The sequence below is a fragment of the Erithacus rubecula genome (genome assembly GCF_903797595.1).
Source record: "Erithacus rubecula genome assembly, chromosome: 2".
Classification (NCBI taxonomy): Eukaryota; Metazoa; Chordata; class Aves; order Passeriformes; family Muscicapidae; genus Erithacus; species Erithacus rubecula.
This window is the reverse complement of record NC_136685.1, coordinates 97,945,632-97,961,317: the sequence shown is the minus strand read 5'-3', so window position 1 is coordinate 97,961,317 and position 15,686 is coordinate 97,945,632. Positions and strand designations below refer to the sequence as shown.

At 51.0% G+C, this 15,686-nt stretch overlaps 1 long non-coding RNA gene across 1 annotated transcript; it reads right to left on the bottom strand.

Annotated features, from left to right (window-relative positions):
* Nucleotides 1-146: 146 nt before the first annotated feature.
* LOC306798697 lies at nucleotides 147-11,721 on the bottom strand. Its single transcript, XR_013773444.1, has 3 exons — nucleotides 11,412-11,721; nucleotides 10,904-11,174; nucleotides 147-763 (listed from the first exon to the last, which is right to left on the bottom strand). It is a non-coding gene; the product is annotated as an uncharacterized lncRNA (long non-coding RNA).
* Between the last annotated feature and the right edge of the window lie 3,965 nt (nucleotides 11,722-15,686).

The window sequence follows — 15,686 nt, the reverse complement described above, 5'->3', positions numbered from 1 at the left end:
CTGTATGTCAAACTGTATGTTTTGCTTAACTTTGGCTCTAGTCCTGTCCTAGTAAAGCCCAGCCAAGGTAGCATGTGGCACCCAAAACTAGTCTGTGAACTTAATGAATTGCCATCACCAGCAGAGTGATTGTGACCTTTCATCCCTTCCTCAAGGGCCTGCAAAGCAGAGCAGCTGGGGCCTGGCTTCAGAACCCGGCCCCCGCTGCCGCTCCCCATCCACACGGATGGATGCTTTGCTCAGGCTGGCTGCCCCCACCCTAGCCTGTGCCAGGCATGCTGGCAGAAGCTCTCAGAGAGGCCAGGAGCCGGTTCCCCTTCCACAACACCCGTCCCCTGTCCCACCAAAACACAGCTGGGGGAGCGGCGGAAAGATTAATATTCCCATTGCCGCCTAGTGGGGAACCTGCATCGCGGGGCCAGGGCGAGCCCTGCCGTGCCTGGAAGCACGAGCATCCCCCCGCCCCTGCACCCGCTGGGGACTCATCTTGATTTTCCTGGGGGTGCAGAGCGTGTCCTCCAGGAAGGGGCTGCAACCAAAGCCCATCGGCTTTGCCTCGCCAGCGGCCAGCTCCAGGATGGCGTTCTCCAGCTCCGCGTCGCGCTCCACAAGAACACGCCAGCTGTGCCTCGGCTTCCGGGGACATTGCAATGCCATTGAGCTACAGGGGGATGTTTCCCCTTTTCCAGTCCGGGACAACTTCACTGCCCTGCGCCACAACTTCTCCAACAGGATGGGGAGCCCTGAGCCGCTCCCTCCACAACTCGCCGGGGACCCGCCGAAGCATCTCCTGGTCCGCGCTCTCTGCTCCGCGCCGCGGCCGCAGGGAAACGCTCTGGGCATTTCTCTGAGCGCCACGAGACGCCAGCAGCTGGCACTTGCTGGGCTCCTGGATCCTACTGTGCACAGGGATGGATCTCTGCTGTCTCCTGAACCACGTGGGGCTTTGCAGCCAAGAATGCTCCACAAAGTCTTCCAGGCAAGGCCTGTCTGTGGGGTTCATGCATAAACACCACCTGATGTGGTGCTGAAAATCTGCAGACAGAAACCACAAACTTCTGGTCAGCTCCTGGCCATGCTCTCCCACATTCCATGATGCCCACGCCACACTAGGAGTGCTCAGAGCTGCACCCAAAGCTTCCCATCCATCCTCCCTTTCGGAGGTGAGCAGCACAAGGCACACATGCCGCCTCCTCCTGCTAAGCCCAGGAGATCAACCTCCTCCAAGCTGCAAGAGCAGGATGCTGATGTGCCACCTGCCCACTCTCAAGCCCGTTCTTGCTCCCGTGCCTTGAAGGCACATCCCCACCTTAAGACACCCGGGGCGGGAAGAAGAGCTGACCCCACACAATGTCCTCTCCGGTTTTGAAAGGAAGGTGCCCGCACACCAGCTGATAGAGCAGGATGCCCAGGGACCAGACGGTGGCTGCCTGGCTGTGGTAGCAGCCCAAGAGGATCCACTCTGGCGGGCAGAACTCTCGCCTTCCTATGGGACACGGGCGCAGCCCATCAGGCCGATGCTGCTCCCTCCCTCCCAGCCAGCTCCACAACAGCCAGCCCCTGCGCACCAAAAAGCAGCTTGGCTGCAGCCGGCTGAAGAAGGATTCCCCTTCCCTCCTTCTGTCTTCCCCCTGTGCCAGCAAAGGGGAGAACGTTTGCTGCCCCGCTGGGCCCCGGCTCCCTCCCCAGCCGCGCCCCCTCCCACACGCGATCCCGGGCCACTCCCTTGATGGCCACCTGCGAGCCAAGGCAAGGGCCGGGCTCACTCGCCGCCCGCTGTCCCCCTCCCCGCTCCGAGCCGGCCCTGTCTCTCACCGGGGCGCTGTTGCCGAGCCGGCTCCCGGCGCAAACGCTGCCGCAGCCGCCGCTCCCCAGCAGCGGGCCCTCCCGCTAGAGCTGCTCCAGGGGAGGCTTCTCCGCCCCTCAGGACGGCACGGCGCTCTCGCCATTCTGCCCGGGCCGGGCGTTCTGCATGAGCCGGGCTGGGAGACACGGAACACGGACGGGACGCGATGGGAGCAGAGGGAGTGTGAGCGGGACAACGGGATGGAGAGCGAGCTGGAAGTCGAGCGGAAAATGATCGAGAGAGGCGCTGCCGCCGCTGCTGCTGCTGAGCCGCCGGAGCGCGCGGCCGTTCTTCTGAGCTCGGGAACCCAACGGAGGAGCCGCCGCGCGCCCCGTGAAACGACACGAACAAAGAAACAGCGAGAGTGAAAACAAAAAAGGACCAACAAAGCTAATTTCTAATAGAGAAAGAACCTTATAAAGCAATGTAGGAATAAAGAAGACTGTTGGCTTGTGGCTTTCTTCTTGGGTTGAGAGAGCATTTCTTAGCAAAGAATTGTCTGTTCTGTCAGGTTTACCAGTTTGCACAAGAGTGAAGCATTTAAATTTCAAGTAGAAAAGAGTAATTGCTTTAATATGATTGTCCCTTTTTATTCTCTATTTAGACAGTTGACAAAAGCATGGACTACAATGTGAAATTTGATGTCAAGTTTCTTTTTCTACCAGATGATGAGGAGGGGAGGTATCCCAGAATCACGGAGTCATGGCATGCTTTGGCTTGGAAGGCATCTGGAGGATCACGTCGTTGCACCCCCCGTGCTGTGGCTGGGACCCCTGGTAGCAGAGCGACTTGTCCAGAGCTCCATCCAGCCTGGCCTCGTGCACTGTCTGGGCTGGGGCATGCACAGCTTCTCTGGGCAACCTGTTCCAGGAAAGTCCCTTTTCTGAACCCCTCATCTAAAGCTACTCTCTTTCGCTTTGGATCCATTCTCCCTTGTGCTCTCTCTGCCTGCCCTTGTACAAAGTCCCTGTCCAGCTTTCTTGTAGGTTGCCATCAGGTACTGGAAGGCCGCAGTTGGGTCAAGCCTGAGCCTAAGTCTCTTTTGCAGGCTGAAGAAGCGCAGCTGTGCCAGGCTTTCCTTGCAGGAGAGCTGCTGCAGCCCTGGCAGCACCTGGGTGTCCGTGCTGGGCTCCTGCTCCAGCGTGTCCCTGTCCTTGCCGGCCGTGCAGGGAGCCCAGCAGAGCCGGTCGCGGCCCTGCAGGTTCAGCGCCGGCGGCTGCAGGAGACACGGCCAGACAGCGGCTGAGGGAGCGGCCCTTGGCCATTGGCCATTGGCCATTGGCTTCCCAGAGAGCCGGGGCCTTTGTGCCTGCCCCTGTCCCCGCGCCTTTCCCCGCCGCTGGCCCGCTGGCTCGGGGGAAATGCGGCTGTGCCGCCCCTCAGAGCCGGCCCTGCCCGCTGCCCCGGGGGCTCCCGGCGCCATCTTGAGGGCCCCAGGCCGCGGCCTCCCCGTGCTCAGCCCAAGGCCCCGCAGCAGCCGATAAAAACAGCCAGGGCACAAAAAGTGCCTCTGATCCAAGGCCAGCCTTTGGTCTACTGCATTGGTTTGCTTCCACAGTCTGGATGAGATGATAAAATCATAGGAAAACAGAAACAAACAAGTTCAACTTTGGCAGTGCCTCAAGGCTTTGAGGGACAGGGTTTGTGATGCTTACTCGCTCACAGGGACACACAGAAAGTGTTGAAATGGTAAAAATAGTCAAAACCCTTTAGGAATTAGAGGGAATACCTGTGGAAGTGGCACCTAGCACCTCAGAAACAGATGGCTTTTGTTCCTGTATTGTACCCTGGGAGCTTCCTGATCAGGGGCAAGTCTTCTGCCTGCATCAGCATGGCCATGGCTAGAAAGGGCAGTGAGCAGATGGATTTAGCTTCTGCTGCCAGCCCCTGAAACCCCAGCTCTCAATTGTGTGCACTGGGTGTTATAAATAATAATCAGATCAAGCCGAATTAAGTATGATCAAAATGCGATTTTTATTTCGCGACTGAAATACGATCCTGGATGGCCACAATCCAAAAGAACAACGCTGAGCCCGGGATCGGCGCCGGGTGAACACGCTCTGATCCGACCTCTATCGCATCGGATCCCCCAATGTTCACTAATGTCGTCTTGGTCAGTCCTGGGTTTGTACAGTTTTTCCTAGCCTGGAGCAAAGGTTCTCCTTTCTTTTCACAGCTTCACATATTCATGTAGCTTTTCTTTATCTAACTGGGGCTGGACAAAACCATTTCTGGGAAGTGATGAATTTTGGTGAATGCAGATTTTGGCTTGTGGGAAAAAGGCATTGAGATCTAGTTTTCCCTGACAGCTCCAGTTATCTTGATTATCAATGCTTGTCAAGTGTTCATCCCTTGGGTGTTCCCTGGACAGTTTCTGAAAGGGCCATCTCCACCACAGCCATTTCTATTAACTTGCTAATTTAAGCTCTTCAGCTTTTGGTGACCGGTGCAGTGTTGCAATTCTCATCAGGCAATCCCTGTTTCTCCCTGTGCAGCTTATGTTCTAAAGTTTCCTTATTATTTTCTTTATTTATACACACATGATTTATTTCACATTAGCTACCAACCAACACGAATTATTTCATAGCATATATTACACTGGGGATTGTGCTCCAGACTCTGCCCTTGCGCAGCTGCTCCTGGGGCGCTGCTGGCACACGGGCACAGCCGTGCTGCAGCAGCTGTCCCGCGCACAGGGAGGGCACTGGAGCCTCCCCGAGGCCACCAAGGACAGGAGCAGGGAACGTGTCCCCGATCTGCTGCAGTACCCTGCAGTTGTGGGGGACCCTCTGGCCTCTTTGATGAGTGGAGGAGAGGGACAAAGGGAATAAGGATGAGACAGGGATCAAACAGCCCCACGCCAGGCAGCGTTTTCTCCTACCAGAGCTCCTCTGAGTGTAGTGAGCCAGTGAAGCCTGCGAAGCACAAGAGACCCAGGAGTGAGGGAAGGGCTGGCTGGGCAGGGTCAGATAAAGCCCATGTGGGCATTTCTCTTGCCGAGGGGCCCCTGGGCTGACAAAGGAGAAAAGAAGGATGTTCCATCTCATGACATCTCCTTTTTTCCTTCAGCAGGAATCACTGCATACAAGAGTTTCCTTGATCCCTTTGATGCCAGGGAGCACCAAGAACTAGAACCTTGCTAAATCCAGCCCTGCCTCCCCATCTTGGAGGAGAGGGAAAACATGAAGAATCTGGGCAGCCTTAAAGCCAAAATGGCATTTTGCCACTTCTGATTTCCTCCCAGCTTTTGCAGTGGGTTGACAGCTCCATCCCTGCCAGCCATTCCCTTCTGCAAGTCAAAAGCAGACCTTGCTGGAAGCTCAGGGTTCTTGAAGGGGCCGCTGCACTTGGCAACAGGAGCCCTTGTTGAAATTTTCACTTCACCCCCCATCCCAAATTCCACCAAGTGGCTGAGGGATGGGAGAAATCTTGTCCGGACCGTGGGAGATCTTAGCCGAGTATTCACAGAGTCCTCATGGAGGAACTAATGAATCTCTCAAACCGACTTTATTGCATCAAAGCATAGATATTTTATAGGGTTTGTTACAATGATCACATGAATCTAGCAAGCATACAATTGGTTATTAAGCATTATCCACATAATGCTTGTTACTTATTGATTGGTTTCAAAGGCTTTTATGGCATCTTCCCGACCCCTTGGCTCAAGCAGTCTGGCAGCCTTGTCTACTCACATCCATTTTACCTATTTGCTACTTTGCTATACTTTCCCTGCACTTCTATTTACTTACTTGCTACTTTAATATACTTTCCCATCAGCTTACTCTTGTTACTTTATGGTTCTTTCCCAGCTGCTTACCCTTGTTACTTATTGCCTCTTTCCCATATATTTCATTTAGGGGCAGCTCAATACCACCATTCTCCATTCAGTCATGTACAGGGTTGTGCATTTTAGTCTCAATGAGGATATTATGTCCTTTTTTGGCCATAATTTCCTCAACAATTCCCCCTTTCTATTTTTGCACACCCCAAGCTGTGGTTACAACACATTCCAAACTTTTATGAATTCAGGACAATACACAGGTCATTATGATCAAAACCATGACTATTATGACTAAAATTCTTGCACTCTCTGTGACCAAAGATCTTAGCCATCCTGCTATGCCCAATCCAGCTAACCATTTTCCAATTAGATCATCATCCTCTTTTAGATTGTATAAACCATCTTGCAATTGTCTCTGCTTCTTGTGAATTGACATTGAGTGATCAGACTCATACAACACATTCCCTCAAACTCTTCACAGCCATGTCCAAGAGCCAATAGCCAAAAATCAATAACTGCTCTATTTTGCTAAACAGTGTGATGAATACTAGCAGCATCAGCACAAAGCTCATCCAGCACCTGAGAAGTAATGTTAAGTTCTGAGCAGACCCAACAGGCGAGTAGCTTTAGAAGTGCTAAACTTCTTGCAGCAGCTACTTGTGGAGCAAAATCAGAAGTTGACCATATTGTTCCTCTACCCCAAAAATCAACAGGCCCGAGATGCATGCAATCTAGCTCATGGATGCTGCACATTTTCTGATCATTAAAGTGAGCATGATTTGCTTTGTTCATCAATTGGTGTAAGTTTGGGTGGAACAGAGGAAGCTTCCCTATATAACAAAGACCACCATGAAGGCTGGCTGGATTCCCATTCCAAGCCCAATCTCCACAAATCAGAAAAGTACCTTGAGGTAATTTCTTTGGTAGCTTTCCTGTACAGTTAACTAGGGAATAAACTTGATGTGTGATTTCAATTTGGTGGGGAAAGTCACTGTTTGGGTCTACAGAGGTTCGGCATTTCCAATTTGTGTTGACAAGATCTAGTGTAGGTGGCTCAAATATAAACCATCCTCCTGAAGTGTTAGTTGATCCTAATAAGCCCAGTTCTTCTGGGTCTCGTATGGTGATGCTAAGATTTTGAATAATTTTTGTTTGCCAACATGCATCATGTTGAGCCAATGTAAGACCAACAAGGGTTCAATTGCATTCTTGCATCATGATTGAAGAACTGAGTACTGTTTGATTGGCCACCATCCCTTGAAAGGATGCAGGCTCCCACTCTGGGGTTCTTATTAAACAGGTACAAAACATGTTGCCTGGTGTGGCAAGGCTCAAGCACGTAGAATCTTGTCCAGTCATGTTTGCAAGGCTAATCCACATGTTTTGTCTCTTTTGCACTGATGTGAGCAATCCCATTTTTGGGATGATTAACCCTAAAATGGAGTAAATTGTTGCCCACATCTTAAGCATTTTATATGCACAAGTTGTGTCTTATGTGCTGCTCCAATTTGTTTAATTGCTATTTTCAAGGTCCACACTTGTTTACACAAATGCAACTTATCTAGACCACCAAATGTGCTGACTCGTACCTCCTCAGGGGGGCAGTCATATATTACACTTGCTTCCCAAAAAAACCTGATCAGAGTTTAAACTATAACAATTATCACACAGCCTTCCCTCTATTGCTACCCTATCGCTGTTTCTATCAAATACCATTCAACGTTGTCCACAAATTAAATGCAAGCAAATAGGTAAGCGCAAAACACAGCGATCACATCTACGATTTCTATTTCTAAATATAATAGGATTCAATTCCCAAGTTCCACCTGGGAGTCTTTTGAAGATCCACTCAGTAACTGTGTATGTATCCACACGGGTAAAACCTGGAATTTCTGCTGTTTTGGTGAGTTCACCACTTAAGCAGGAGATGGCTCTCCGGAGTCAGTGGTATTCACAGTTCTTTCCACAGTTTTCTCTGCACTCTTCCCAGCAGGCTTGGTCCATCGGCTAGGCACCATAACAGTCTGGAATCTGCATAGTCTAGGAGACCTGTCTGTAGAGGCTCTGAATGTCTCAACATTCACTCAAATATTTCAGTCTTTGTTGGTGGACTGATATGTTCTGCTTCTGCCCCAGTGATGTCAAGTGCTCGTTCTCGTGCTTTCCTAATAAGATGCGCTATTACCTCTGTTCTTTGCCAAATGGGTGGTGTATCTGCTGGGAACACACCTTCCAATATCATTACCTGATTTTGTTGATCCTTGCTTTTTTGTTGATTTCTCTGCACACAAGGCTGTTTATGTGGTTGCTCCTGCTTGGCACAATCTCCTGTGGGGTCTCCTGTAGGATGGTTTCCCCTTTTTCCCCCTTTTCTTTTTGCAAAGCAAACCACTGGTATAAGATAGCAAATGGAGCAAAAACAGGGCTGCAGATAAGAATGCCTAATGGCTCATCTGACAGTCTTCAGTCTGCTTCAGATGCCACTAGACACTGAGTCAGCTTGTCAAGGCAGTCACGTTGTTTTGGAGAAAGAGTAATTGGAGTATTTGGGTTTGTGCCTTTAAGCAGACTCCTAAGGGGTGCTGTCCCATCATTGCGGATTCCTGCAAGAGTTCAAACCCACTGTAAATCTCCAATTAATTTCTGGGCATCGTGAAGTGTTGCAATAGTAGTTGTAAGGTGCAATTGTTGTGGACTGACAGTAGCTGGGGTTAATACCCAGCCTAAGTACCACCATGGAGATGGTTTTGTACCTTTTCTGGTGCAACTAGCAACTAGCAAATGGTGTAGATAGTAATCTTGCTATTTGTTGACAATCATGGGGTGAATTCACATCAGCAGTGAAAATCCAGTCTAGCATAGCTCTTGCAGCCTCAGATGGAATTCCATGTTCTGTTACTGTTTGCTTGGCTTGTTGCAAAATTTCCAGCAATGCTGTTCACACCTAGGAGCTTGCTGATCATATATAATGGGACAAGATAAAGCTCCAGCTGCTTGCCACTCTCCTTCAATGATTGCATCACAAATTATACTTGACCATCACTTTTATTTTTGTGGAATGCTGTTCAGCACTTGCCGGGCCTGGAATTGGCCTGGATATGGAGGCGGAAGAATTGGCATTGGAGGTGCTGTCGGCTCTGGTTGTAACATCTGCTCTAATTGTTGAACTGATTGCATAGGCTGACTGGGCTGTTCTGTGCAGGCAGTTACGTTTTGTTTTTCCCCTTCAATGTAATTATCGATTTGATGTGCTAATTGTTTGACTTTTTAACTTTTTTATTGGAGTACTAAAGGATTTAACCAATTTTCTTTCTTCAGGCTCAAGTTGCTCGTTTACTTCATCCATATCAACATCTTCTTTGGGAAGAGGTATTAATTCTGGGCTAGTCGGAGGGGCAGGCAGAGGGAGAGAAGGGTATAACTTTGGCAGGCAAGCTGACTTTCCCTGTTCTTTAATTATCTGAGATTTGGCAGGCAAGCTGACTCTCCCTATTCTTCACTTATCTGAGACTTTGGCAGACAAGCTGACTCTCCTTGTTCTTAGTCTGGGACTCCACTCCTGACAGTCCAGCCGCAACTCCTTCCTCATTCGGCTTTATTTCCACATTGGCTAACAGAGCAGATATTTCTGCTTTCTGCTCCAGTCCTTTATTAGAGTTACAGATAGCACTTTCTTGGGTTTTTATTAGTTCTGTGACAAAACTGCATTGTGTTCACTTTATTCCTTTTACTGGCCACACAATACCTATCCCAAAAAATGCACCGAGGCAGCTTCACCGAGATGGCGAAGAAGATGATCAGGCTGTGTCTTGTCATGTCATAGCTTGCACAGCAGCAGATGCAACTTTGGATTCAGCTTTCATTTCTCTTAAAGTGTTAATAATAAATAGTTCTCAATGTACTCCTAAAACAAAGAATTTCTTTGCCTTTGCCAGGAATCGTTTTTCCCACAAACAGTCTCCTAACTCACTCCATTCATCCTGCATAAACAACAGAGGGGGGATTTAAAAAATTCATTTTCTCTTGCCCACATAATGACCTTCCCCAAGTCTTTTTCCTATATCTCCTCTCCTCACTTAGCGAGTGTACTGAGGAGTAACTTTTGAGTTGCTGCAAATTCTATATCCATGCTAGTGGTCTGCCTTGTGTCGGGGGAAGGCAGCGACCCTTCCTACCTGATGCCGATGCCCCCTGGCCCTCGGTCTTCACTTCAGATCCCCTCTGTCACCAGTCTTCCCCTACTGTACTCACCTTCCACATCAGCCCACCGAGCAAATCTGTCCAAATCTTCTTTCTCCTGTTCTTTTGCCGAGGTGAGGTCCCTGTTTGGGTACAAAATGATTGGAGAAATTTTGTCCAGATAGCGGGAGATCTTAGCCGAGTATTCAAGGAGTCCTCATGGAGGTATGAGTGAATCTCTAACATCTGACTTTATTGCATCAAAGCATAGATATTTTATAGGGTTTGTGACAATGATCACGTGAATCTAGCAGGCATACAATTGGTTATTAAGCACTGTCCACATATTACTTGTTACTTATTGATTGGTTTCACGGGCTTTTACGGCATCTTCCCTGGCACTTGGCTCAAGCAGTCTGGCAGCCTTGTCTAGTCACGGGTGTTTTACCTATTTGCTACTTTGCTATACTTTCCCTGCATGTCTGTTTACTTATTTGCTACTTTAATTCACCTTCCCATCCCCTTCCTGTCGTTACTTTATGGTACTGGCTTACTGTTGTTACTTTATCGCTCTTTCCCATGCTCTTACTGTTGTTACTTTATGACTCTTTACCATATATTTCATTCAGGGACAGTTCACTGTCACCATTCTCCCAGCCATATACAGAGTTGTGCATTTTAGTCTCCATGAAGATATTATATCCTTCTTCAGCCATAATTCCCTCTATAGCTGAGGAAGTAAAGAAAAGGATTTCCCTGGAAGAAGGGAGGCCAAAAGCTTAAAAAAGGATGAAAGAAATGCTCCAGTGACGATGATAGCAAAATAATTATTTTTGACAGCAAGTGAACACCTGCCAACCTCCAGCCCCCCAGACTGGCAGGCCGAGTGGTGCCATTTCCATGGCATGAGGTGCTGGTAGCCTGGCAAAGAAAACAGAAAACCACGGTCAGAGGCAGCAGGCTCCTGTCCCCCGTGTCCCACCATGGCCTGTGCTCAAAGACCAAACCTCCCGACCCATGCTGTCATTTTTAGAGGAGAGCAGCATGGCAGGCCACACTGCATCTCTTCTGCAGCTCTGAGCCGCTCCCTCCACAACTCGCCGGAGACCCGCCGAAGCATCTCCTGGGCCGCGCTCTCTGCTCCGCGCCGCGGCCGCAGGGAAACGCTCTGGGCATTTCTCTGAGCGCCACGAGATGCCAGCAGCTGGCACTTGCTGGGCTCCTGGATCCTACTGTGCACAGGGATGGATCTCTACTGTCTCCTGAACCACATGGGGCTTTGCAGCCATGAGTGCTCTACAAGGTCTTCCAGGCAAGGCCTGTCTGTGGGGTCCATGCATAAACACCACCTGATGAGGTGCTGGCACTCTGCAGAGAGAAACCACAAGTCTCTGGTCAGCTCCTGTCCATGCTCTCCCATATTCCACAGTTCCCGTGACACACTAGCAGTGCTTAGAGCTGCACCTGAAGGAGGCACACATGCTGCCTCCTCTTGCTAAGCCCAGGAGATCAACCTCCTCCAAGCTGCAAGAGCAGGACGCTGATGTGCCAGCTGCCCACTCTCAAGCCTGTTCTTGCTCCCGTGCCTTGAAGGCACATCCCCACCTTGAGACACCCGGGGCGGGAGGAAGAGCTGACCCCACACAATGTCCTCTCCGGTTTTGAAAGGAAGGTGCCCGCACACCAGCTGATAGAGCAGGATGCCCAGGGACCAGACAGTGCCTGCCTGGCTGTGGTAGCAGCCCAAGAGGATCCACTCTGGCAGGTAGAACTCTCGCCTTCCTATGGGACACGGGCGCAGCCCATCAGGGCGATGCTGCTCCCTCCCTCCCAGCCAGCTCCACAACAGCCAGCCCCTGCCTGCCGAAAAGCAGCTTGGCTGCAGCCGGCTGAAGAAGGATTCCTCCTCGCTGCCTCCCTCCCTCCCTCTGTCTTCCCCCTGTGCCAGTATTACAAATGTGTTCATGTTCCTGGACGGGATTGGGGTTGTTGGTTAGTTAAGTTGTAAACCGTTAATTAGTTGTTCATTTGTAAGTAGTTGGGGACGTTGCTGTGGGCGGGGCCATGGGTTGATTGACTGTAAGGGGGGAGCGTCAGTGTGGGTGTGTCCATCAAGGGGAGGGCTGACAGACGGTTGATTGGCGGTTCAGCTGGAACCTTCTAGAAAAGTGACATCACCAGGTGAGTCCACCAGCTTGAACTATGATTGGATGGCTCATCAACCTATCAAAACAGACAGTGAAGATGGAGCCAATCCCAGGACAGATTGAAAGATGCACCAATCAGCAGAAAGAGAGGGGTATAAAAGACTGCATGGGGCTGGGAGCTCTGCCTTCTGATGGTGCTCAGTGCCTGAGGGAATGTCCGGTGTTACACTCTGTTACACTGTTTTACGGTTACAATTTCTCTGGCTTGCCCTGTGGGAATGAGGTTTATATTGACTACCCGTTCTGGGTTGTTTTTAAAAAACAAGTTGGTCTTTTTAAAAAGACCCAGGCCTCGTTTATAACACCAGCAAAGGGGAGAACCTGTGGTGCCCGGCTGGGCCCCAGCTTTGGGCTCTCCTGCCATCCAGCTGTGGAAGGTGTCCTGGAGGATCGTGCCGCAGCCCAAGTCGATGAGCTGCGCCTCACCGCTGGCCAGGTCAACGAGGACGTTCTCGGCCTTGCTGTGGCGGTGCAGGACGCCGCGGCTGGTGCGGTGCCGCACGGCTGCAGCACCTGGCGGAACAGCCCCCGCGCCACGGGCTCTGGCAGGAACCCGGCCGGCTCCAGCAAGTGCCACAGGTCCCGGCAGCGCTCCGCACGCTCCATGACCAGCGCGACGCCATTGGGCAGCTCCAACCAGTCCAGGAGCCGCATGATGCCACCCAAGCCAGGGCACGACACCATCGAGAGCAGTACCAGCTCCAGGGCCACAATGGCGCTGTAGTGGTGCAGGGGGACCCCAATGGCGTGAGCAGGGCCGATGCTGTGCCGCGCCTTCGACACCCCATGCCCGGACCTGCCAAAGCTCAGCACTGCCTGGCCCAGAACACTGCACGTTTCCCGCTCCCTCCACGCTCGCTGCCCTCAGAGCATCCCAGCTGCCACCCACCCCGCCGGGCCTGGTCCTCACCTTGCCTGGCACGGCCCACCAGCTGCTCCCGCTGGCTCCGCTCATTACAACATGTGATCCTGGGCAACTCACTTGATGGCCACCTGCGAGCCAAGGCGAGCGCCAGGCTCAGCTCACCCCCCGCCACTCGCCGTCCCCCTCCCTGCTGCGATCGGGCCCTGTCTCTTACCAGAGCACTGTCAGCGAGCCGGCTCCCGGCATAAACGCTGCTGCAGCTGCTGCTCACCAGCAGTGAGCCCTCCCGCTAAAGCTGTTCCAGGGAAGCCACGTTTCTTTTTCTGTCAGAGGATGAGGAGGTGAGGTATCCCAGAATCACGGAGTCATGGCATGCTTTGGCTTGGAAGGCACCTGGAAGATCACGTCGTTGCACCCCCCGTGCTGTGGCTGGGACCCCTGGTAGCAGAGCGACTTGTCCAGAGCTCCATCCAGCCTGGCCTCGTGCACTGTCAGGGCTGGGGCATGCACAGCTTCTCTGGGCAACATGTTCCAGGAAAGTCTCTTTTCTGAACCCCTCATCTAAAGCTACTCTCTTTCGCTTTGGATCCATTCTCCCTTGTGCTCTCTCTGCTTGCCCTTGTACAAAGTCCCTGTCCAGCTTTCTTGTAGGTTGTTGTCAGGTACTGGAAGGCCGCAGTTGGGTCAAGCCTGAGCCTAAGTCTCTTACAGGATGAAGAAGCGCAGCTGTGCCAGGCTTTCCTTGCAGGAGAGCTGCTGCAGCCCGGGCAGCACCTGGGTGTCCGTGCTGGGCTCCTGCTCCAGCGTGTCCCTGTCCTTGCCGGCCGTGCAGGGTTGCTGATGTAGAGTCAGATGAAGCTGCGGAGTGTGCACTGAACACACCACACTCGATGATTTCCTTGCCTTCTTCTGAGTTGTTGATAGGTAAGTAGAAGTTATAGATCAGGTAAAAGGGACAAAGTGAGTGAGGTGAGCTCACAGCTTTACATGGGTGGCCACCAGACAGCAGCCCAGCTCCCAACTTCCCTCTGTGTGAGGCTGAGCCCTGCTGGCCCTTCCCCTTGTCCTCCTGGCTGGCAGTGACCCTGGGGCAGCGCTGCTCAGCTGCCTCTGCCGGGGCTCCTGGGCCAAGGCCCCCTGAGCCGGCCGCGAGCCCAGACCTCCATTCCTAATGCCAGGGTTCCGCACAAAAGTGTCCATGCCAAACAGGTCAGCGAGTTCCCTGGCAACGGAGGCATCCATGCTGGGTGGGATTGTTGAACTGCTGAGGGTAGAAAGTGTCTGCAGAGACACCTGCGCAGGCTGGATCATGGGCTGAGGCCACCTGTATGAGGTTCAACACAATGAAGTGCCTCGTCATGCACTTTGGCCACAACAGCCATGGGAGGCTACAGGCTGGGGGCAGAGTGGATGGAAAGCCGCCCAGCAGAAAAGGTCCTGGGGGTGCTGGTTGGCAGTGGCTGAACGTGAGCCAGCGAGTGCCCAGGTGGCCAAGAAGGCCAAGAGCATCCTGTCCTGGGATGTGCTTTAGTGGTGGCCTTGGCAGTGTCAGCAGTCTCAGGTTATCAGGGGGATTCTCTGGTCTTAAATGGGTTTTCCAATGGAAACAGTTCTGCAGCTCTAAATCTTCATTCCTTTTTTTGAAGGATGCATTCCAAAATAGACCTGCATTTGTGTTTTTAAGGAATTTAACATCTACCTTTCCTTGAAGGAAAAAGGAATCAGGCTTTAAATGCTCTTGAAACACTCCCATTCCTTGATCTTCAGCTGTGTGTTTGAATTGAGGTGCTTTTGTACAGAAAGGTTGGACCATGAGATACATGCAGGCAATTTAGCTGCAATGACACTTGTTTTATCTGCATTACTGCTTCCTATCTGCATGGGTGGAAAATTTGGGAATATTTGTCTTGTGCTTTGAGTTCTGGCTCAGACTTGCTCACAGATGTGTTGTAAAATCTTACCTACTCCTTCATCCTGAAAACATTTTCCGGACTGGTGGAAATTGCTAGAGACAAGGCTTACAAACCAGTCCCCAGTATGATTAGCCCAATGTCCCTGCTTAAATGCATGTATGCTTGTATTAGAAAGAGTGAAATATTCTACCTCCCCTGCCTCCTCCCCCTTTTTTTATTTTGCTCTTGGGGCAAGTCCTGTATGCCATTCCAAGGCTTTGTTATAAGTATGTGAAGTGATGTTGCTACTGTAGCAGCAGCCTGAGTTCAGTGGGAACAACCCCTGAGCCACTGGCAAGTGCAGCAGCTCTACTTCATTCCATGCAAGTGACAGCCCAGCCTTGGAGCCTCTCCCTAGGAACAGGGAAACACTCTGAGTATGGTTCTGAATTTTCAGGGACAGTCAAAATGAGAATTGTTTTGAGGCTGTTGTTGCAATGCTGGATTTACACTGATCATATTGGCCAACTGAATACAAGGGGCATCTAATGCAGAGTGCAAAGCTTCTTTGACTAGATAGGAGAGATGAGACTTGAAGAAATAACTTTGTGAATGCAAATAAAGGGATCAGACACACTGGTCCCTAGGCTCAGGCTCAGTTCTGCCAAATAAACATGATTAGTTTAACTGCTCTGTTGGAGAGTATTTCAGAGTGACCTGCCCTGTGCCATTTCCAATTTAAGAAAATTCTGAATTGTCAGAAGCTGCCAAGATCAGAAATGTTCTGTAGCAGATCATGTTTATGTTGGGTTTCAGTGTCTCAGCAATAAGGAAAGCAGGGAATAAACCACTAGAACAATAAAGCAGAGCAAAAGTGAACATTTGGATGGTCAATTTGTTCCCTAAAGATATTGGC